The sequence below is a fragment of the Mastomys coucha genome, unplaced genomic scaffold, assembly GCF_008632895.1.
Source record: "Mastomys coucha isolate ucsf_1 unplaced genomic scaffold, UCSF_Mcou_1 pScaffold22, whole genome shotgun sequence".
Classification (NCBI taxonomy): domain Eukaryota; kingdom Metazoa; phylum Chordata; class Mammalia; order Rodentia; family Muridae; genus Mastomys; species Mastomys coucha.
Window position 1 is genome coordinate 18,666,012 of NW_022196905.1, and position 22,878 is coordinate 18,688,889.

Genomic DNA, 22,878 nt, shown 5'->3' on the forward strand with positions numbered 1-22,878 from the left:
ACTAGAGGATTACTGCTTGATCCATGTCAGAATCTGAGAAACTCCTGATGCCTCCCTGAAATCAGTGGCAGGGGGACTATCTTCTCCTCTAGTGCTTGGTAGTAGGTCTTGTTAAAAAGTCTTGTTTCTCTCAGGTACTCTCTTACTTACTGCTCCTATGTTGGTGCAGCAGGGTTTCTTTCCTGAACCTGATGGCTGCTCTTCTTTGACATTGCACAATCCCTTGAGACGCTTATTGTAACCATTGGTCCTAGGAAACCTGTCCTGTTCCTGCCGTTTCCTAGAGACTTCCTTTGCTTGCTGGTTAGACTAGGGCTTGAGAGGAATGGCGCTACACCATCTTAGCAGAACTAAAAACTTCTACTTTGGCTTTTCCCGCTTTTCCCCCCTTTTTCCAATGGGTTTTGCTGTGCTGCCCAGATTGCCCTCAAACTCATGATCTTCCTACTTCACCTCCCTAGTGCTGGAATTTCAGGCATGCATTACCACTATAGCCAGTCCTACTTTGGTATTTATTTCCCTATTTAAACATTTTTGTTCCCAAATCGCTGGTGCATTTTAGGTCGATGTTTAGAAATTTGTCATTTGGCCCTTATGAGGTTCAGCCAGAAATTGAAAATAATTGTCAGAATTCTCACAGTACCTTCTAGAAATCAAATCTGTGGGTATTTTAAAGACTCCAGCATTTTTCCAGGTTGGAAGGACCATAGCTCAGTGATCTTTGAAATCCTGGTGGTTTGTCCGTCAGTGTTCTGTTTCTTCTTGGGTTGCCTATCCATTTCTTTGCCATCATTCTATGGGTTGAGAAACAAACATTAATTCTCACTGTTACTTCCTATCAGAACTGAAGAAAGATCTGGTTGAAATCATTAAATAGTGGTGCTTTAATTTTGGTGACTGCCAGTTGGGTCTATAAACCAGGAGTTTTTCCAGAGCATGAAAACATATCGAAATATTCATGACTGATTGGTACATTTCTGGCAGTATAGAGTGTTAGGTCATTAGGGATAAGGCTTAATTTAAGCTTACTGGATTTTTAAGCAGTGATAAGACCAATATTGCAGTAGGATGGATGTAGTGCAAGTCAAGAAGCAGTTAATGTGGCATTTTAAGATAAGTTACATAGATCAGACCCAGCAGTCTCATTTCAGGCACAATCTCTGTAGCTTCTGATGTCATACAGTGTGGTCTGGTGCTCGGAGCGTGCATAGATGTTGGGACTGGTGTGCTGGGAAGTAGATAACAGCATGGAGTACATGTCAGACAGAGAGTGGAGTAGTGGTTCTTATTAGAACAGAAAGCAGATAAGGATAATGAGCAGCAGCAGCACACCAGTTCAAACGTGCTATGCTACATATGCGCAAGGTGCTGGTCTGTTTGATCACCCATCCAGAGTGTAGAGGAGGCATCACCCAAACATTCAGAAGGTAGATATTTTTGGTGCTTCCTATTTGAGGTTTCTATGTTCATAAATTCAACTACTTGCTGAAGCTTCCAAATCTACTATTTTGTAGACCTTTGTGGTCAGTCACAAATGCACATGCAGGAATAAGAAGCATGCACTCCAGTGGAGATCAGACAAGGATTCTATACTGGAAACCAGTGCTTGTACTATGCCCTAGTTGTCAGTATTGGGTTTTGTTGTTTTGTTTTATTTTGGAGGAAGTTGTTTGTTTTTATGTAAATTTTCTGTTAAAATGGCCCTAACACATAGCATTTGTATACTTATGAGCTCAAGAGAGCACTGAAGCACCATATAAGCCTTGTTCAGGCTCATTCATGGCTGCAGGTTGCCTCAGTGTCTACAGTGTCGGGGAAGGGGGTATATTCACTGAAACTTAGTTTTTTTTTTTTTTTTTTTTTTTTTTTTTTTTTTTTTTTTTTTTTTTTTTTTTTTTTTTTGCCTGCAAAGATAGAGCATATGGATGATGTTGCCATTTAGTTCTACCAGTTATGGGTGGCACCTAGTCCACTTCAAGCACAGTTGCATCAGCTTCTTTGTGTTAGCCTGGGGACAACACTTACAGTTACTAGACAGTAACTAGACAGTCACTGTTGAACAGGAAGCCTCTGCAACATTAAACTCAAAAGGCTTCCTCCTTTTGAGTGAATCTTCACTTCTCAAGTTAGAGCTTTTATGAGCAGGATTTTGCCTGCAGGTGTCTTTGCTTTTGTTTCAGTGCAGGTGCTCTGGCACCTGTACACTTCTTGTTTGAAACTTTAACCTTGCTCACATACTTTACTCACTAAACTTCATGTTTTTTAAACTTACTTTTATTCTACTTGTTGTTTCTCCCTGTTGAGGTGAGTAAGAATAGTAAGTGCTATTCATGCCATAGGTTGAATGACATGCTGCCTTAAAGTTTCTTTGATAAAGAAATTAATACTTTTAAATTCAGCCTGAAACAAGTTCTCAGGACACAAGAAGAATGTAGTCACGTTCTTTTCATTTGTTTTGTTGGGTCAATGAGAAAATATTTAGGCTGTGAAGGCACTGCTTTTCTCCTCAGAGCTTGGAAGACTAGAAGGCCAGGAGAAATGCAGACAGTAGATGCCTGGCTTACAGGGTTATTAGAAGAAACAAGGACAACCCAACACTGCCTCATGGAGCACCAAGGTCATGTACCTTGGGGAGGTGGATATTATACACACCTCACACTCCTACTATGGGACCAAGTTGCTGTGCCTCAAAGTCTGATATATAAGGTAGATACACCCCACCCCTTCCACTGAAGAAAGAATATTATTAATATTAGTATACATGGAGCAAGAAAGTTCTCATCAGGTGGGGTTTTGCTAAGTAAGGTGCCTCCACTGAGAATGACCTCCTTCCCATACTGTCTCCCATACATTCCCTATGCTTCTCAACAGAAGTGCCCTGTTCAGTGCTCAGATGCAACATTAGACACTTTCACATGTATCTTTCAGATGATCTAGGATCTTTGTCCTAGGACTACATCCTCTGGGTCCAGGCAAAGGATTCAGATGATGCCTCTGCCTAGCGTGACCCTGTAAGATGAGGACTTGTCTTGTCTCCTTGGCTTCTCAACTCACATATTTGTGGTAATTCTCAATGGGCAGAGTCCTCACAACAGATTTTCCACCCCACTGGCCCAGCTAACTCTCCTGTAAGGGGAAGAGTATGAAGAGAAGAGAGTGAGGAGAGAGGGGTAGGGTGGAGAGGAGGAGTCAGAAAAGAAAGCACAAAGCATGGGAGGGAAGTTAAATCATGAAAAAAGCACTTCCCCTCACCTTGCTTTAGAGAACTGCCTTACTAGATTAAAGGCTCAAAGACATATTAGGGGAAAGCCAAGCATTTGGCTTTGTATAAACCCAAACTTACTTTACTATAAAGCCTTGTCTGTTTTGTGGATTTGGAAGGAATGTAGGACTCCAGACTTTTTTCTCTGCTTTTTTCTTCATTAAGAGCATGTGCTCCAGCCAAATTTGGGGCTTAAATTCTGTACCTGCTATTTCTGACTTGAAGAGGATTGATTCCTCATCCTCCCCCAGCCTCAGCCACCACCAGTGATCTAGAGCAACATGACCACTAAAATCTCTAAAGTCTTCGGAATCTTTCCCACTTACTGTTCACAGTGTAGCTATTTTGAAACAAAGTCCCTTTTTATCCCAGTTTTAGTCTTTCCATTGTAGAATCCTACAAATGAAACCTTGAGGAACACCACATTTGAAGTTTGTAGGTACAAATCTAGGAGATTTGTTTACCAGTCAGTGTAGGTGGAAAAACTACAGAGACTGTGAGGAGAGAGTTGTTTAAGTTATAAAGTTGGGAAAGAACCATATTGGAGATGTTATGGTTTGAGAAACTGTTGATTTAGAGGGCTAGAATCTGTATCACAGTAGGTCTTCTCAGTGGCAAGACACAGAGACTTCATATCCTTCCTGATATAGGAAATGTACAAAATTATTTAAGATCCAAGAGAAGGAAACAAAGAGCATTGATCAGACATAGAGTTTCATCTTCACTTTTTTCTATTTTAAGAGTTTTGGATTTATTATGATTTTAGTATATTTCTTAACAAAATATTAAAATTTATAAATTTATTTACCAGTATCCATACAGTTTCTCTTATTAAAACTATTATCTTCCTTTTGGTAATCTTTTATTGTTTCTTTTGGTTATGTTGTTGTCGTTGTTATCTACTCCTGGATCTGTTGTATTTGGGTAGCATGAAGCCTCTGGCCACTTGGCCTAAGAATCCTCATTGGATCCCATGGAGCCCTGCTTGAGCTTCTAGAACAATCCTAGAAATAATTTTTCCTAGGACCACATTTTTTAGCCTCAAAGAACTTTGCATTTTTTGTATTGCTGTTCTTTGTGATTTAATATTTTTAAATCATCCAAGTGTTTGACAACATTCACAAATGCCCTTTTTCATAGGTATCCAGGAATTCCAATCTAGCATGCAATCATGTGTTCTTTAACCCCCCCCAACTCAGGTTTATTCTATTAGAAATAAGTTTGGGGTTGTAAGCAAAATCACTCTGATGAATTTAATTCCACAAGGTGGCAACACTTGTGATGGGGAGGGTGAGTGACTCACAGAGAGGATGAGCAAGAGCCTTAGGACAGAAACTCACTTGGTTTTTATTCTACAGTAAATGGTGACTTTGTCTTTTCCCCATCGGGTTTATGCATGCATCAGGTTTACTTTATGCATGGTTTGCCTACATGTATGTATGTGCACCATATGCATGCAATGCCCACAGAAGCCAGAGAGGGAGCCAGAACACACTGAGACTAAAGTTACAGATGGTTGGAAGCCTCCAGGTCTGCTAGAAACCAAGACCAGGTCCTCTATATGAGCAACCACTGTTCTTAACCCCAAAGCCATCTCTCCAATGCTAAATTATGAATGTTTTAGGAATAAAGGCCTAATATTGTCTCTTTTCCTATAAGTTACAATGTTAGTTATTATCAGTATATCGCTTTAAAATTTGAATTAGTTTTTCTTGGCCTTTCCATGTGCCTTACTAAATGAGTCTGTGTTCCTGCTTAGTTTTTTATATCTGATCTGTTTCTGTCTCTTTAAAACTTTTCTATTACAGTTTGCCTCAAATATTTTTTTCAATGTTAGAATATTTGTGAATAATGTCTTGAACAGGAGATAATTGGACAGTTGACATCGCCATAAGCCATCTATCTTCTATCATAAATTGTCTCTGCTTTAAATATTTCTTCATTTGTCTCTTCTCTGTTTTCCCTTTGATGTTTAAAGTATTCATTTCTTTTTATCCTTTCATTAAGATTGAGAGCACAAATGTTCTGTTTGTCGTGAATGTGATTATCTTAAGAATATTGCTCAATTCTCTTCATAAAGAATAGACTTTCCCAGCTTTTATGGAAGGTACAACCTTTTGTGGTAATAGTTTAAGACTTAAATTTCTTTTTAATTTTAATTTTTAAGTTAAATTATATTACTTAATCTGCCTGTCAACAATTATGTTATTTAAAGCTGGATATACTGGTACCAGCCTGTAATCCTAACACATTGAAAATTAAGGCAGGAGAATAAGAAGCTAAGGTCATCAGTGGCTCCTTCACAAATGTGAAGGCACCCTGAGCTACCAGAAACAAACAAAAAAGAAATCAACAAAGAAGACAAAACACAGCTATTAGTTGTTTAATTATCCTGAGTCCCCAATAGTATGTGCCATTTGAGGCATATCCAGGAAGGTCATACTAGGTCTCTTCTGCACCTGCCCTGAACAGTGTATAATCACTTTCTCCTTTTTTTCACATAAGCAGCTGTTTTTGAACTTCTTTTTCCTTAAGTTAGAACATAATGTGTTAGATCCCATTATATATTCAAACAATGTGTATTTCTATGACACCCCCACCTCAGTTTCCCCTTGCTAGTTGTGCTTAAGCAGATGTGGGATGTTTTATAAAAGAAAAAGTCAGAGGAAGGAAAAGGTAATCATAATGGCCACACTGTTGACTGGGAACAGCATGGAGCAGGCTGAGGGGCCTGATCCAGCCAAGAGAGGAGAAAGGTTGAAAGCCCAGTAGATCTGCCATCCCAATGTACTAGATATGGCCTGGATATTCAGAGCCTGGTCTTTAGACTTGGGAATGTTGAAAGTGGGGACAGGCATCACTATCACAAAGCCAAACTCCACCAAGACCCTGTTGGCAGATTTTTGTGCCAACCTCCTCAATCATGCTTTAAAATCAAGGGAATGAAAAGCTTTATAAATAAGAGAAAATTTCAAGTTGATTACAGAGATTTTTACCATGTACTGAGCATACTTGCCAAAGGTCATATAATACTTGTCTTGAAAGACAACTGAGGTAAGTCAAGCTTCCTCACAGTGTAATTTAGTCAGCTGCTTGCTTGCTTTGATTTGGATTGTCAACTTGACCAACAGTAGGATAGGAATGATGTGTACACATACAGATAAAGTCCATCATGAACAGGATTCACAGTTAGCTGTGGTAGCTAGGGTTCAGATACTACCTGTGCTCTGCCAGTTTCCAGAGGGCAGTGAGGAATGCCCAACACAATTTTCAGAAAAAGTGTTACTGGGCACAATGTTGCTCAAACTTATGAAAATAATTCAATTGGTACAAATGGCCCTTAAAATATAAAAATAAAACATAACACCAAAAGAACAAAGGCATATTCAAGTTCATTTGTGGGATCCAGAAGTATAAATATTGACTTTTCAAAGAAAAATATTGACTTTAGTATCATCCATCTCTTGACTTTGTCTTAACTGTATTTCAAAGCTATAGTTTTAATAAAGAAGAATAAACTTTATAATGACGATTATTTAAGTATTTATGAGGTCACAACTCAGCATAGACCAACAGACTCTCATACATTATTTATAAGGACAGTCTACAAAGAAGGATTTAACATTAAGTGTACACATGAAATCAAGACAGCAAGACAAATTTGTCAATAGGCCCTCAAATCAAGGAAGACAAATGGGCCCAGTTATTGGCACACTTCTATAGTTATTCTATAGCTATTAACAAGAAAGCCTGCTAGCATTTACGATACTAATCAGCTGTAAATTTTTAGACCTATAAGACAATTCTTCAGTATCTATGAACATGGTATGATACTCTATATATTAATTCAAGGTTTTGCTTTTTGTGGGATCACAAGCAACAACAGCCACAACATTTTACATTTACACCCACAATGCAGAAACACTCGAATTTGTCCATGTACTCACCCAACACTTGGTAAATTTCTCCCCCCTCCTGTGTGTATATGCGTGTATGTGTGTGTGTGTGTGCATGTGGTGTGTTAGTATCCCAGTATAGTTTTCTTTTCTAGTTCCCTAATGACTAGTGATACGAACGTATTTTCATGCATTCCTTAAGCATTAAAATTCCACTGATTTTTATATCATAGAAGTTACTGTCAGATACAGTCATGAAGATTTTCTCTTTCATCCATAAGTTCTATGAGTTACTATTAGCTCTGAGTTAGGTCTTCCATCCATATTGTTTGTTCATGGTGTAAGGTAGGATCCATTTTTTTCTTCAACATGTAGATCATCCTGTCTTCCCAGAAGAAGGGAAACACTGTCCTTGTTGAAAATCTGCTGTATCTTCAAGAGTTTATTTCTGAGCTGTTTTATTCCTCTAGTCAATGAACCTATCTAGAACTGCATAGTTTTAGTTACTGTAGCTTTGTGGTAAGTTTTAGACACAGATAACAAGAATACTTAAATTGTATTGCTTGTTTTCAATACTGTTTTGGCTATTCATACTCCCTTGAGGACATTTTAGATTTTCAGGGAAAATAAGGACTACCAGTAGATTTTGATAATAGGTTGTATTTTGTAGATTGGTTTTTGATAACATTTTTATATTAGCAATTTTTCAATCTATGAACATAGTACATCTTTGATTACTTATGTCTAATTGATATTCTTTTACAATATTTTATAGTTTTTGGTTATCTAGGTCGCTTACCTCCTTGGCTAAATTTATTCCTAAATATTTTATTATTCTTATAAATTGAATATTTTTAATTATATTTTAAGTATTCAACTGTTCTAAGCTACAAATACAATTAATTTTTTTTAATTTTTGTATCTTATACCTTTGATAAGTTTCTGTATTAGCTCTAATAGATTTTACTTGGTTTTGAGGCATGGTCTCCCTACGTGGTCCAGGCTGGCCTCAAACTTGTGCATTTCTCCTTCAGCCACACAAATGCAGAAATTACAAATTGTTTCCATTGTACCTGTATCTTGTTGAGATAAAGTCTCACTGTGTAGTCTAGACACAATTTAAAGAAGTTGCAAGGAACCAATGGCTTTAACTGGATACCAGAATACTTTCTGCTTTCTCTGCCATTTCCTTCGCTAGCAGACTACCAAAGGAGCACTAGAGGCGAGCAGAGGCGAGCAGAGGTGAGCAGAGGCAAGCAGAGGCAAGCAGAGGTCCCACAGTGCGGACAAGACAGTTCTGTCATAGCACAAATGTGTGCATTGATTCCCAAAATTAGGTATTCAAATGAACTGGGTGTTTTTACCTCCCCTCTTCAAAAACTCCAAATGGCCCACTGGAATGCTGGCCCACTGGAATGCTGGCCCACTGGAATGCTGGTACACATTAGGGCGTTCAGTTGGAGACATGAGTCTGTGAGGCAAAAGAGGAGAGATGGAAAAGGGACACATGGTTTCTTAAAAGATGGCTGCTCAGCTTGGTTGTCAGCTGCCTGTCCTTTCCACAGCAACTTTTTCTTCTTTAGGCTTTTTCTTCTCAGAGGCCTGAGATAGAATTTTAGAGGAGAAGTTCATCTTTATTCCTTCCATTTCTCCAGCTTCTCTACCTGAGCTCTCAGAAAGAGTTCATCTACAGTGTCCTTCAAATTATGAAAGAGACTTTAGTTCCAACGTTTGCTTTAACTATATGCAGGGATAGTCTTGAGGGTTGGTCTTTGACTCTTTAGATTTGAGCAGGAACTCTTGATTTATGCTTATCAATACTCACGTCATCTGATGTACTTGGCCATCTCTCTTGTGCCTTCATCCCACCACCTTGGTTTTGAAGTCTTTTCACATGTATTGGCCTTAATCATATTTTTGTACTTCTTTGAATGTTCTTCTCCCTTAGTCTCTGAAGTCTCTCTGTAGCTACAGTAATAAGTATTTGCCTACAGTACCATGGCTGCAGAGTGAAGTCTTTTTCATCTTTTTGCTCCTCAAGTGGAGCAAATCTGCAGAGAGAGCTGAAGATTAGGAATGCCATTCATTCTAATTATTGAATCTGATATAAAGCCAAAATCAGTTACATGCCAGAAAAGGAGATGAAAACTGTTGCCAACTATGAAGATTGGTGGCAACCTAGGAGTCTGTTTAGTGGGTGAGGTCTTGTGTAGAAATCCAGTTCCCTCTGCCTCATACATACTGGTCTCCTTGTTCTTAAAGAGGCTGTATCTGAAGCTCTGTGCTACATCCATGGGTCACAGGCCTGGTTGTCATGTGGCCAGTTAGCTTTCGCTTGTTTAGGCTCATACTACAGCCCTTCCCCCTGCATGCTGTGTGGCCCTTCATTCCTTCTTCCCAAGAGAACACAGCATGGAACTCAGAGGACCATATCCCAAGGGAGAGGCTCTCGAAGTTCTTTTACTAGTGTCATTGTCAGCTGGGTACAGGATAGACTTTGAGGGCCAAATAATGGCCCAGGGAAGGATAAAGACACAAAGACTCTCTTACTTTTCAATCACCTCCCCCTGGCGTTTTCCATTTCCTGCTGGTACATACAGAAATGGCAGCAGCACAGACTCCAATCAATGCCTTACTTTGTAGACTTGCTGGGTGTTTGTCCTTGATGCTGCTGTGCCCAAGGCTGCTTCCCCAGGAGCCAGGACACTAGGAACACACCAATGCTGACTATTCTCTGCTCTCCTCTGTCATACTTTAAGGACATGTTCAATGCTGTTCAGTGGCTTTTGAAGGCACTGTCTACTCTTATAAAAATCCAGCATCAAGACTTGGCAGTATGTATTCAGTGTTCCTGGAAAATTAGATGACAGTTCCAGAATTTCTCAGAAAACAGGATGATTTACAGTGGGTTCCAGTCTTGAGCAATCTGCAATTACAGCAATTAGATAAATCTCCAGGGTTTTATAGAGAAAAAATTTTCTTCTTAAAATCTTCAACATACAAATAATTTTCTAATTCTAGCTGTGTTCACTAATAGCTGTGGCTTGGATCACATATATAATTCAGTCAACAAGTCACTGGTAGGTGAATTTTTTATACATACAGAAGCTTCAAAATTGTTGCATGCATATAATGGTCCTGCTTTCTGCTTGAATGATGGAGGTAATAATTGAGTAGTAGGACAGGGCAATAGTAGCCAGAGGCTGACTCGTCTCACACAGAAGGCCTAGACTCTAATTTAAAATTTGGAACGTCATATCCTCTTGTCTCGGTAAAATCAAAGACCTTCCCTGTTCCTCTGTTAAAGTAGTCAACAGTGTGATAATTGTCCTAGGCATCCAGAAATGCTTAGAAGTTACTCAGCATCAAGATGACCATATCTTAGAAGCTAATCAAAGGTTTTAACTTGATACTGAGTATCATCCATGTACTAAACACATTTTGGGGGTCAGGTTACCATCTTGGACCTCACTAGACAAATAGGTAGGTTCACATGTCTACTGGAAGAGGTAGATATGGAGCTAGTGACAAGTGAAATAATTATGAACAGTGATAATAATCATGAAACAAATACAGAAAGGACAATCAGGCAGAAAGTGGGCTGTCTGGGCAGGGGATGTCAGAGATGCCTCCTGAAGAAGATAAGCCCAGTATACCATGAGAGACCCAGGAAGGGGTCTCCCAAGCATTTGAGGGTAGTGTGATGAGTTGCAGAAGAGTGTGAAATATGAAAGGCCCAAACATGATGGATGGGGTTGTTCGTCAGAAGAGGAGTGTAGAGTTCACACAACACAAATGATTCTGTAAATACAAAAAACTCATTGTTAGTAACTTTGAAATGTCAAGGGCTTTGAACTTAGAAAGCTTTTCACTTCTCTTGTCAAAATGGACTATCCCATCAAGAACTGTGCTCTCCACACTGCCTTCGTCATAAAGTAAATTTTATATGAATGTCCTTTATTGCCAGTATATGAAGTCTTTCCATTGGTCTTTGGACCAGACTCTTGATTATTTGAGGAATATGTGATATGTATATTTTTCCATTTTCACAGAGACAGAATGTATCCTTTTAGCCTATGTCATGGTAAATGTCAGAGAATCTAGAGAAACAACTTAATCCTCTGGGATCTATCTTTACCTCAGATGGGTAAAGAAGAATCTGTTGAGGATGTGGACAAGAGTCCTGGCCAGTACCTCCTTCTGCACATACACACTGAGCCCTGTCTGCAACCAGCCTGGGCTCTGCACTGTGGAGACCCCAGCCTAGGCCTGTTCCCAGCTCAGGAAGGTGGGTAGCAGTTGACTCTTGGCAGTGGGTGGAGCCAGCTGGGCACAGAGGCCTGCAGTGATTTCTGTATTCCGAGAAAGTTTAAAATAGATTCCTGGTTGGGTACCTCTACTGTGCTGTTATTCTTCAAGTGTGGCAAGCAGTACACATGGCATCTGTGTTAATGGTTTGTGACACTTCAGTGAATTGGGGCATCCCTTCTTCCCGGGCACCTGGATGAAGCATGTGTTTATTTTGGTTTATTTTGACAATCTTACTTGCTTGGGATCGGGTGTTGTAAAACATCCTTATTTACTCAGATGCAGAAGGGGGTGCTTCGGATAACCAGACAAAGAAAAATGGTATGTTTTAAATAGGCAATCATATATTGATAGAAAAAAATTAGGCAGTTGCAACTGTTCATTTAAAAGTGATACATTTTAAGAGGGACCTTAAATTACTTATTTTACTAAAGAAGAATAATTTAAACATGAGTTTATTTAATTTCCTATTTAAGTGTTTGGCCTTTAAAATAGTAACTGTTTCAGTTACATTTGTATGCTTCTATACCACAGTCACATGGGGCCTTTTAATTGCAGATGTGAATCCCTTCATGCTTATTGTATTTTTTTTCTCTCCCTGAACATGTAGTGCTTACTGAGTTTCATGTTTGAAGTGTGGCATATGGCTCCAGCAAGGCTCTTGCCTCATTGATGAGCTCTTGCACTTTATCAAAAGGCTCTACTTGGGCTTCAGAACCCTGTTTGTCCATGTACCTATTGACAGTTCCCCCCAGAACATGTTAAATAGTCATGTGCTAACCCTGAAAAAGTGGCTGGGGTTTCCCTCCATCCACCCCTCCACACCACACCTCATCCTTTGTGTTATATTAACAAGGGAGAAACAGAATGTTCTTGAAAGTATTTAGAAAATATTTAGAAAGTAAGATAAGTACTTGGTTAGAAAGGGCCTAGGGGTAATTACAATTTCCAGTTTAGTAACCATTGGAAAGATAATTGATAGCACCGAGGATCACTTGATTCAGTAGGTCTTTTTATGAGAGATATGTCAAATCACATCCTTAGGGGATCAGTTGTATGAACCACTGGATTTCACTTTGGAAATTCCCACCACAACTTGTATCCTAGCACTTAGTCTCTTGTTCAGGAAATGTTTGAGCAGACAAAGACCTCATTGTCACCCCCTCCAGTGGGCTCCCCAAGAATGGCATAGGAAGCAAAGTACTATGGAATTAAGATGTGGCCTCATTTGTTCTCAACTGTTCCATCTTGTGAAGCTTGGGATACTGTCAGCTGAAAACTTGCCCATGGCCTTAATGTCACTCTTCAAAGGTTCTTTCACATACTGGTCTCAGAACAAGATCAACAAATGGAGCTAGGGACTCATTAACCTTTCAACCCCATTCTTGAAAAAGAAGCCTTAAGTGGAGGAGGAAGACATTTCAAGTGTAGCCAAGGTAAGCAGGTAAGTAACAGTGCCATCGATGCCCTGGGGTAGAATCAATTTATAATTTGGGGGAAAGTCTCTAGGAAGAGAAATGTGTTCCACTTTAATAGTGGAAAAGGTAAGAGCTTATGGTAGCTATAGATGGCCTTTGTGTGAATAGTTTAAGTACAATACACACACACACACCACATCTATATGTACATACACTCACCCCCACAGTCCTCCATCTTCTCTTGCAAGTGTCGTTCCATTTGTTGACAGTATTAGAAGCACACAGCCTGGCAGCTGGGCCACTATGATGGAGGCCAGCTGGCTCTTCCTCCTTGATGTCTGTTGAAGCTGGAGTGGCCCTATGAATAGCCAGGCTGTTGCCATTTATAACTGCTATTCAGGCATGGAAGAGTATGTACGGCTTATTAAAAAGAACAGTGAAGGCCTCCATGATTTTTCCCTTGGCCTCTTGCCCAGTACCACCTCTCCCCCAGCCCATATTAGGCTATGACAGAAAAGGAGGCCATCTCCTCCAGGATGGCCAGAGAAGCTGCCCTGTTTTCTGTGACTGGACTGTTTATCCCTCAACTCAATGTCTTTCCAACAAACCCTCTGGAATAAGCATATTTATTTGTGTTACTGTCCAAATTTGTCTATAAATGAAACTGGGGTTCCTAGCTTTGCAGAACATATTAAGGCAGGACAAGTTGATGTGAAGGTGTCAACTTCTAGCTCAGCCTGGGTTGGTATGGTTTGATAGTCCAGCTATAAAGTATGTTGATGAAGAAAATAAAGGCAGTTCCCTTCAATCATACCAGATGTCAGACAGGCAGGAAGCAGCATTGGGACACAAGCTTGGGGCTAGTCTCCACCACTTTCCTCTAATGGGCCATTACAGCTTAAAAAATCTCTACAGGTGATGCAGTGGTGACTGATAGGTCATTGTTCATACCTTGCTAGGATTTTTTTCTGAGACAATCCTGCTATGTATCCCCGGATGGTTTTGAACTTGTGATCCTGCCTGAGCCTCTCCAGCATTGGAATTGTAGGCATGCAGTACAGTACCCAGCTCATAATACTATTTTAGCCATGGTTCTAAGAATAGAGTCTTGGGAATATTTGTATAAAATGTACAAGTCCTGTCTTAGAACTAAAAGAGAATAACCCATGCAATGAAGTGTTAGTTGTTTACAAACATTTGATTCATACCACAATAAGATTTTTTTTCCTATGTGAAGGATGAGGTGAACTTCTTATGACCCACACTGAGGAACCCAACCATCCTTCCTACTATGAAGGCAAGCTGACTTATCTTACAAAGAGAAGATACTCTCTGAGCAAAGCCCTGAGATTTGGCCTTTATGCCCATTTTTATATTAGGCTCATATTTTATTAAGACAAAATAGATTTTATATCAGTTCCTTTCTGTTGCTTTGATAAAATGCCCTGACAAAAACAGTTTATGAGAAAAAGGGTTATTTGGTTTACAGTTCAAAAGGGCACAGCCCAGCATGGGAGGCAGGAAACAGAGGGGATACATTGTATCCATAGACAAGAAGCAGAGAGGGGAAAGATAGGAAGTGGAACGAGCTTTGGAACCTCAAAGCCTGCCTACAGTGACATACTTCCTCCATCAAGTCTCCATTATCCTAAAGGTTCCATAACGTTCCCAGATAGAGCCATGAGTTGAGGAACAAGTATCCAAATACATGAGCCCAGGGGTAGGATGGGATGGTTCATATTCAAACTACAGCAGATCTTAAGGAAGTATCATCTTGAACCATCATCACCTTGAACTTCAGCATGCTCCAACACATACCTACCCGCTGAAGAACAATCACACCTGGTCCAGGTAAGCTCTGGGCCAACCTCATTCTGCCTCTGGGTTCTTAGCCATGAACTGCCATTTACCCTTGGCCCTCTGTCCTCTACAGGGACTTAAGAGATGAGGAAGAACCGCTACCAAGGATTACATCACACTGAACCCTGAGGCCTTTTCCCGGTCAGCCAGGACAGTGAGAGCCCTTTCCAAGTTCTGAGTTTATTGTTGAGCAAGTTCAAGGAAGGAGTGCATGTCTTCCTTATGCTAAACTAGAGGAGGAGTATAGGCACATGGTATGCCTGCTGTGTGCTGGGTATTCTACTCTGAAGGCAGCTCCATCCAGTTTATTGTTATAATTGTGTGTTTGGGGATCTAGCTTTAGTATAGATGTTACAGGGGTTATAGAATCAAGAGTGAACATACAAGGCTTGGAACTGAAGAATGTAGTTTCATTTTGATGGCATCACCTTTGTGGTGATTTCTAGCTTAGACACCAGGCAGTTGAAACTCTGAGATGCTAAGGGATTGCCCCTATAGCTAGAAGACCAGAATGTCCAATGTGATCTTTCCAAGTTTGAGTTCCACATTTGTTAACATGTCTTGTTGTCTTTTTATTAACTAGTGCCCTGCTCCATTTTATTTTATGTCTATGAATGTATATATAGCTAAGTGATTCTTCAGTTCCAAAGGGCTGAGCCTCTATGTGACCTTTTAGCCTGGAACTCATTATATATAGTAATTTTCAGTGATAGGAGAGAGGAAAGAGATAGGGACAAATATTCAGAGAGTAAAATGTGGCATTTTCCCCTTTTCCAAAACTTTTTTAAATCGTGGGGCCAGAATTTCTTGAGGTCAGAATCAAAATATTTTTTAATTCAGTTTAGAAATTCATTGTTTTCCAATTATATCCATGCCCCTAGTTGTGCTTTGACTGGTAGTCTTACATACCTTAAGGGCTTTAGTTGTCATTCTTACAGCTTAGATATTTATGGGATGTGGTAGAGATTCTGTGAGTACTTCTTCTAGTTTCCTGACTGAAGATACTGTAGAGCTCACCGTAGGTGCTACTTGCTGACAGATCTAACAAAGTAGCCTTATGTAATTAAAGGTACAAGCTCTGGTGTCCTTTTCAGTTGTTTTTTCGCAAGGGAAGTGGTTTATTAAAGGTTGAAGGTGCTGGAGGTGGTGTTAGGTAGAGAGGAAAAGTTATAGCAATGGTGCATTGAAAATGCTTAAACTCCTAGAGCAGAGGTGGCAGTGGGATTCATTGGGAGTAACGGTGGAAGCTTAGAGTGTAACAATGCTAGTAGATGGCAGGAACTAGAAGCAGTGCTAGAAAAGGAGAGAGTAATGTAAGCTGAAAATGCTGCAGGAAGAAGAACATTGGTAGAAATGGTAGAAGTGGAAGTGAAGTAAGAGAGGTAGATGAGTGTCAGAGGTGGTAGAGTAAAGGAGACACTGGAAGAGGAAACACTGATCAAGGGAGTAAATGGAGGAGTGATGGAGGAGAGATAATGGTCAAGGTGGTGCTGGTAGAGAAGATGGAGGAAGATGTGCATGGAACTAACTGGATGGAAGTTGTTTGGGAGAGGTGGCGGTGCAGCAGTGCTTGTAGTGAAAGCAGCAGCTGACAAGTGCTTTGCGGGGCTGTTATGGGCATGATCACACTAAATCTCCACAGCAGCTCTTGAGGTCGTAGAGTCTTCCCCAAGGTCATGTAGCTGCTCATCTGCAGAAATTCGAGAGCTGGTGTCCTTCGCCTTAAGGCCAAGCTGCCTCCTTGATGTGGGAATACCGGATCTAAAACCGGGAATAAAACTGACTTGGCAAAGACATTTTATTTTGGGAAAACCATTTGTCAAGATTGACAAGCTCTGGACATGAGGTTTCTTTGGAGAGTGATGGAAATATTCTAAAATTAGAACATGGTGAGGGTTATACTCTCTGTCTTGATACCAGCACTCACTGAATTGTACACGTACAACAGAAGGCGCATAAGCTGTGTGACATCTCAGTGTAGGTATATTAAAGTAGGAAACATTGTCAAACTCTACCGTGAAAAAACTGAATCTGATGTCTGTCTGTCTAATGTAGCAGAACAGGTGCTAGAGTTAAGCCATTGAAAATTGCTTTTGCTGATGCTGTCAAAAATAGCCTTCTTTGGAGGTAGTTATGTTGAAGAAATGCCAAATGTTGAGTACTAGGACTATTCTGTGACTTGAAGAGGTTATAGTAGTTAGGTTAGTAGACAGATCTAAGTGAGAGCTTGAGCATGCATGTATGTACATACCCACACATCTTAACACATATCTATTCATATATACACATATATGCATATATGAGACAAATTTTTTGAAGTCTGGCCAGAGATGGCCCAAACATTTTCATGTTAGACTCAGCAGCTTATATAAATAGAATTATGAGCAGAAAGTATAACTCGCCCAATTACAGATGAAAAACTATTGCCCTCCCTCCTTGATAGAGTTAACTGCCATGCTGAGTTTTTCTTCTCTCCTTGGGCTCTTGGAAACTGTTCTTGCCTGGGCTTCTTGCCTGGTTGACATAAGTCTTTGCTCTCCCTTCATTTGCCTTTACATAGTTATGTATGTCATATAAACAGGAGAGCCATGTGGGACAAAAGCATGTCTCCAGATCATTCGTGGTAAGTGTTATAGCCATTGAGGCAGCTGATTTTGTACACCTTACCTGAAGAGGATTTAGAAGCACCACAATTGCAGCTTTCACCAAATTATCTGTTATTGTAGGGAAAGTAGGTACAGTGACATCTTCTATTGTTACTGGACACCTGGGAAAAGCCCCTTTGTTCCCCACCACCACCTTTGTGCTGGTAGGCCACCAAACAGTATGTTTTCCAGAAAATGTTTAAATGAGAATGAATGTAAACTGTATGGCAGCAGTGGACATGTAAATAAGAAATAATAAAGAGGCTCCATGGATTTTACATTAATTCTTTTAAACAAAAATAAGTCATGGATGTGTTTGTAGGTATAGAAACATATAGAAGGTATATATGGGTGTTTGGCACTTGAAGGGAGATTAAGAGAAATGAGGATGACTTTCTACCTTTGAGAGAGCAGATTACAGAGCAGCAGATGGGCTTTACATAGTTGTCACTGGGTAGCAGCCTTATATATTAGATTTTCAGTTTGAATCTTCCTACAACTTTAACTGCATTTGGAATAACACAATAAAATCCAGCACTGCTGGAGTTCGTGTACCAACCTGGCGGGGACTCAAGTATGATGTACCAGTCTTCCCAACTGATGTCCCAAAGTGCATAGATGGTCAAAGATTACTGTAAACCAAGACATTATGAGGGAATGACAGCTAGTACGTAGGTGGTTGTTACATAGCAGGTACTGCCTTTCCTTTGAATGGGGCCCCACACTCACCTATGCCACTTGTCCTCCTTCCCCAAGTCACTTCCCCAAGCTTTGAAACACTGGGTTCTTGATTAGTAGAATGGAATAGTAGAATAGTAGAGTGGAAGAAACTGTCTGTTAACTAGGCTAAGGTCTCAGCACTGTGCTAGGGGCAGAAGGAAGAGAGTTGCTGAGAGTAGCTGAGAACAGTCAGGAGACCAGCAGTGAGCTCCAACCTTTGGCCAGCAAGAATTCCAAAGGGGCCTTCACACAGTACTCTAATAGTAGAGCTTATGAAACCTAAGACCATCAAGCCTCCTCCCAGCTTTTGTCCCTCCTTGACTTACCTTGCTCCATTGGCCACCATTTCATGACGCTAAAGGTCCAGAGATCTGATGGTATAGCCTAGGTAGTCTTGCTGTCTTAACACAGAGACAGAATGGAGCTGACCATCTTCACTGTCCTTTTCCAGGCTTTTGCATGAGTCCCACACCACCATTTAGTGTAGTGTCCCAGATTGGGCCACCCAAGGGAAGGTGGGCTTTTCCTGTTCCTTTTTCACAAAGACTTGTTTCTACTTGGCTGTGCTTGGCAGGTCAGATTTTACTTTAGTAAATACGTCCAAAAACCACATGAATCTGAGAAGGTCCAGCATTAACTAAGAAAGTGCCCTGTAGGGCTTCAAGTAAAGAGCTTCTGAAACACCCTCTCAACTTTCCCATCTTTTTCTGGAGGCAGACAGCATAGTAATTAAGAAGCATAGTCTAAAAAGTATTTACTGTTAGTCTTTCCTTCAAAGAAGAATCCCAGCTTTCCTCTCAAGCCCCACCAGGGCCTCCTGCTTAAGCAGACTGTGCCCACAGGCCACCCTCTTTCTCCCCTGCCCAGTTCTATCTTGGTGGAGGCCAGGAGGCTAGGAAGCAGACATACAGATAAACAGAAACTAACCTGAAGAGGAAACCTTTAGTCTGGCCTTGCTGTTCATTCCCGTGCTCCTGGCAGTGTGACATTGTTTGCCTCGGAATGGTGGGCAGACATTTGCTCTTGACCTTGTGGGTGTCGATGCCACAGTCAGTAGGTAACTTTACTCCTCTGTCTTTGGGGGGTGATTTCATTTTACAAATGCCATAATTTTTAATACACAGGTTTACTGTCTTTAATTGAAAAACCTGAAATATGAACTGCTCTAAAATTTAAAACTTCACTGTAAAAAAAAATGAGTCCACAATTGGAAAATCTGCTCCCTGCCCTTGTATACAATTGATAAAAGTATGGCATATGTTTACTGTGAGGGAACAGTGTATACAACACATAACTGAATTCATGTTTTGACTGAATTGTATCCCTAAGATTTATCTATCTGGGCACACATACTCCAAAATATTTTTTTATTTTGTTTTTTTATTGTTGTTGGGTTTTTTTGTTTGGTTGGTTTTTGGTTTTGGGGGGTTGTTTTTGTTTTTCGAGACAGGGTTTTTCTCTGTGTAGCCCTGGCTGTCCTGGAACTCACTCTGTAGACCAGGCTGGCCTTGAACTCAGAATATCGCCTTCCTCTGCCTCCCAAGTGCTGGGATTAAAGGCATGCACCACCACTGCCGGGCAATATATATATATACATATATATATGTGTGTGTGTGTGTATATATTAATATGAAAAACTGTTTAGTCTCAGTCATGTCAGCTAAGGCTCACTCATCTTGAGTTAAGTCTTCTTGGTTTCTTATAGAGACAGAATTCTTAATTTTAAAGGGTGTCTTTTTTTTCATCTGAGATTTTACAAACACATGCAGTTCTTAGTGAGATTTCATGATTACACACATTTAAACAGTTGCTTGAGACAACATGAGTGTTGCCAGATAAAGTAGAAAATGCCCTGGAAAGCTTTGATAAGCTGCAGATACTGTTTACAGTAAGTACTATTTAATATTTGGTTGTATACTTATACCAAACAATTTTCTGTCTGAATCACAGATTTAAGTGGACATGCTGTATTTCTAAATCTACTTTATACTATTTACCTTAGTTCTGTTTGCAAGCGGCTTGTCTTTAAGTAGGTGCATCCATGTAGCCCAGTGTGCTTGTGATATCTGAGGTCTCTCAGGGGAAGTCCTGTGCTGAATGCACGAGAGGATCTCAGACCTGAGTGTTCACAGGGCACAGCCAGGTCCTGTCAGATAGGGCCATGTCTGTGCTGAGGGGATATATTTAAGCACAATTGTATGAGATCTGAGCCACTAGAACCCAGTCTTTCGAGCTCCTAGAAATGATGGGTTTGTATACCTTGGTACATGCTTCCCAGTGTTCTTGTGAACTACTTCCAAGCTAGTGGATAGCAGTATTCCCATTAGTGGTACTACTCATTCAAGGACATATTTCAGATGAGACATTTTAATATTTCTAGTAAACCTTAAAATTAAAGCCATGACATGGATACATTTTGAGAAATGTATTCTTTGGCAATTTTATCACTATACAAATATCATAGAATGTAGCTATACAAAGCTAACCGCTTGAGGTCCCTGTGTACCTGGGTTGTATGGTATAGCCACTGTAAGACATACAACCAGTATGAATGAAGCTATGTGCTCTATGACTCTTGTAAATCTGTATTAAATCCTTCCTGGTTCAGAAATTTGCTTGAAAGAAAATGACTAAGATGTTCATGTAAAAGAAGTGAGAAAGGAAATACTCTGCTGATGATAAAACCTGTTGGCAGGCTGTGTGAGTGGAAAGTGCAGGGTGTCTGCCCAAAAGCAGACAGATGTGCTGAACTGATGAGTAGGGAGCTAAGAAGGATAGGTGTGGGTGTGGGTGGGTAGGTGTGTCCTCATTGCAGGTGTGTAAGTGCGAGCAGGACTTAATGTGTACATAGCAAACTAGAGCAAAAGAAAGAACTGGGTGATAAATAGTGCTGTAGTTTACAAGTGATTTGTTGCTCGAAGGCTCTTGTTAAGGGTTTGTTCTTCTATGTGGTACCGTTGGGAGGTAGTGAAACCTTTAGAAGGTGGTGGAACCTTTGGGAGGTCAGGCCTAGGGAGAGGTGATGGGGACCTGCTCTTGAAGGGAGTGGCTTCTTTGCCTCAGGCTCTCTTTTCCACTTTCTTGGAAGTCTTAGCTGTGTGGTGAGCAAGTCACCATGGACTCCCTGCCGTTGTCACCTGGCATCTCTAGGTGTCCAGAAGCCATGAGGCCAACCAGTTGTGGACTGAACCTTCAAAATGGAGTCAAATTAAATTTTTTCTCATAAGTGTTATCCTGGGTATTTGATATAGTAACAGAAAACTAGCAAATACAATTTGGTTGGGTAATATCTGTGAAATCTCTCTCTTCCTACTGATCACCAAAATAAATAGATATATAAAAGAGTAGTTCATCAAGTCAGAAAGAAAATTAAAGTAAAATTCAAGTGGACTTAATTTTTTCTCAGTAGAAGGAAAAACAGTTCTCAGGATGAAAGTAACTGGTCAGTCTGTGAAATTGTATCCAGCCTGAGCAAGAACTCAAGCATACCATGCTTGCTTTGAGACACACTTCTGAGATTTGCTCAGTGAGTTTAATAGAGTAAGTAGCAAACTTCATATTTAAAACATGAGTTCGGCTCTAGTTCAGTGAAGAAATATGTGTAAGCAAAGATCGAAGAGTAACTTACAGAAAGTTAGGGAAATGAGGCCAGTATGACTTCTCTGTTTTTCATCCTCTTTCCTGTTCATATTGTTGAAGTTGCTATAGTCCTAGAGGCAACTTGATACCTATGGTCAATTCCCAAGAAACTCAGCAACCCTTGCAGTGCTCCATTTTCTGTTGTGAGTAATGAGATGTTGCCAACTTGGTAAATCATGGTGGGTTTTGTGTTTGTCCATAGGATCACAGACTGAAGCATTTCTGCTGCCTAACCATTTCAGTTTAGTTGTTAGAATCCATGGGGACATAATCAAAAGCCAACTGTATATTCTGAAATATTCTTGACACTAACAGAGTAAGAATCTCATGCTATAGCAGCTTGGCATGCTGGAAACAATGGATAGGTACAAGGTTGCTATTAATCAGTTATAGTTGATCTTCCCTCAATCTATGATTGTTCTGCTTAATACATTTTTGACATTATCATTGTGTAAAGGCAATATGTATTCAGCACAGACATTTTGAATTTTAAACTTGGATCATTTCCTAGACTAATGCTGCGTCGTATGGTACTGTCTTACTATGCTTGGTGGATATGAGCCACAGTTCCTGCTGAGTCTCTGGGTCAAGAGAAACAAGAAGTTCTCTATAGTGTTCCATGTCTCAAGTGCAATGTGGAGTTGGTTGGATATGTTCAGTGTACTTTTCACCTCCGACATTGTTCATTTATGTTGAGTCTACTGGGATATGATCCTATTGCAATCAAAGTGGAATCTGTGACCTGCTTGTGACTATATATTAAGTAGACTTAAATGAACATTGTATGCTTTTGGCACCGTTCAAAACCTTTCTAATTGCAGGAATAGTACATGTGTTTTCAAAATGTTCACAGATTTTGCAGATTTATAAGAGATTGCTGATATCTAACTACCAAGAGTTAATCACTGCTCTTTTTTTTGTAACCATACAGATATAAAGTAGCATATTTCTACCCATATTTTAACATTTCTTTTACCATCTTGAGGTGTTTCTATGAAGGTGCTTTTCTCAAATTATATATGTGCTGTTTTAATTTCTACCTAAGAATGTGTCCTCATTCAGCATGCCACTGAGTTCCCCCATCCTTTGCAAGGAGCTCTTTATAATACCTCTTTGGATGTTTCTGGCCC

At 40.1% G+C, this 22,878-nt stretch overlaps 1 protein-coding gene and 1 long non-coding RNA gene across 15 annotated transcripts in view; one reads left to right on the forward strand and one right to left on the reverse strand.

Moving 5' to 3' along the window:
• Positions 1–22,878, forward strand: part of Grb10 (growth factor receptor bound protein 10) — a 110,068-nt gene that overhangs the window by 27,974 nt on the left and 59,216 nt on the right. For 3 of the 14 annotated variants that reach the window (XM_031338240.1, XM_031338243.1, XM_031338236.1), the window contains exons 1-2: positions 13,144–14,735; positions 14,818–14,898. The exons of 8 other annotated variants lie outside the window; for them this stretch is intronic. The gene's annotated coding sequence lies outside the window, so the exon portion shown is untranslated. Of the gene's footprint in view, positions 1–13,143; positions 14,736–14,817; positions 14,899–22,878 lie in introns of those variants that run through there. 3 more of the 14 variants (XM_031338241.1, XM_031338237.1, XM_031338238.1) reach the window with 2 other exon arrangements.
• On the reverse strand, positions 494–13,929 carry LOC116068553. Its single transcript, XR_004109616.1, has 2 exons — positions 13,836–13,929; positions 494–794 (listed from the first exon to the last, which is right to left on the reverse strand). It is a non-coding gene; the product is annotated as an uncharacterized LOC116068553 (long non-coding RNA).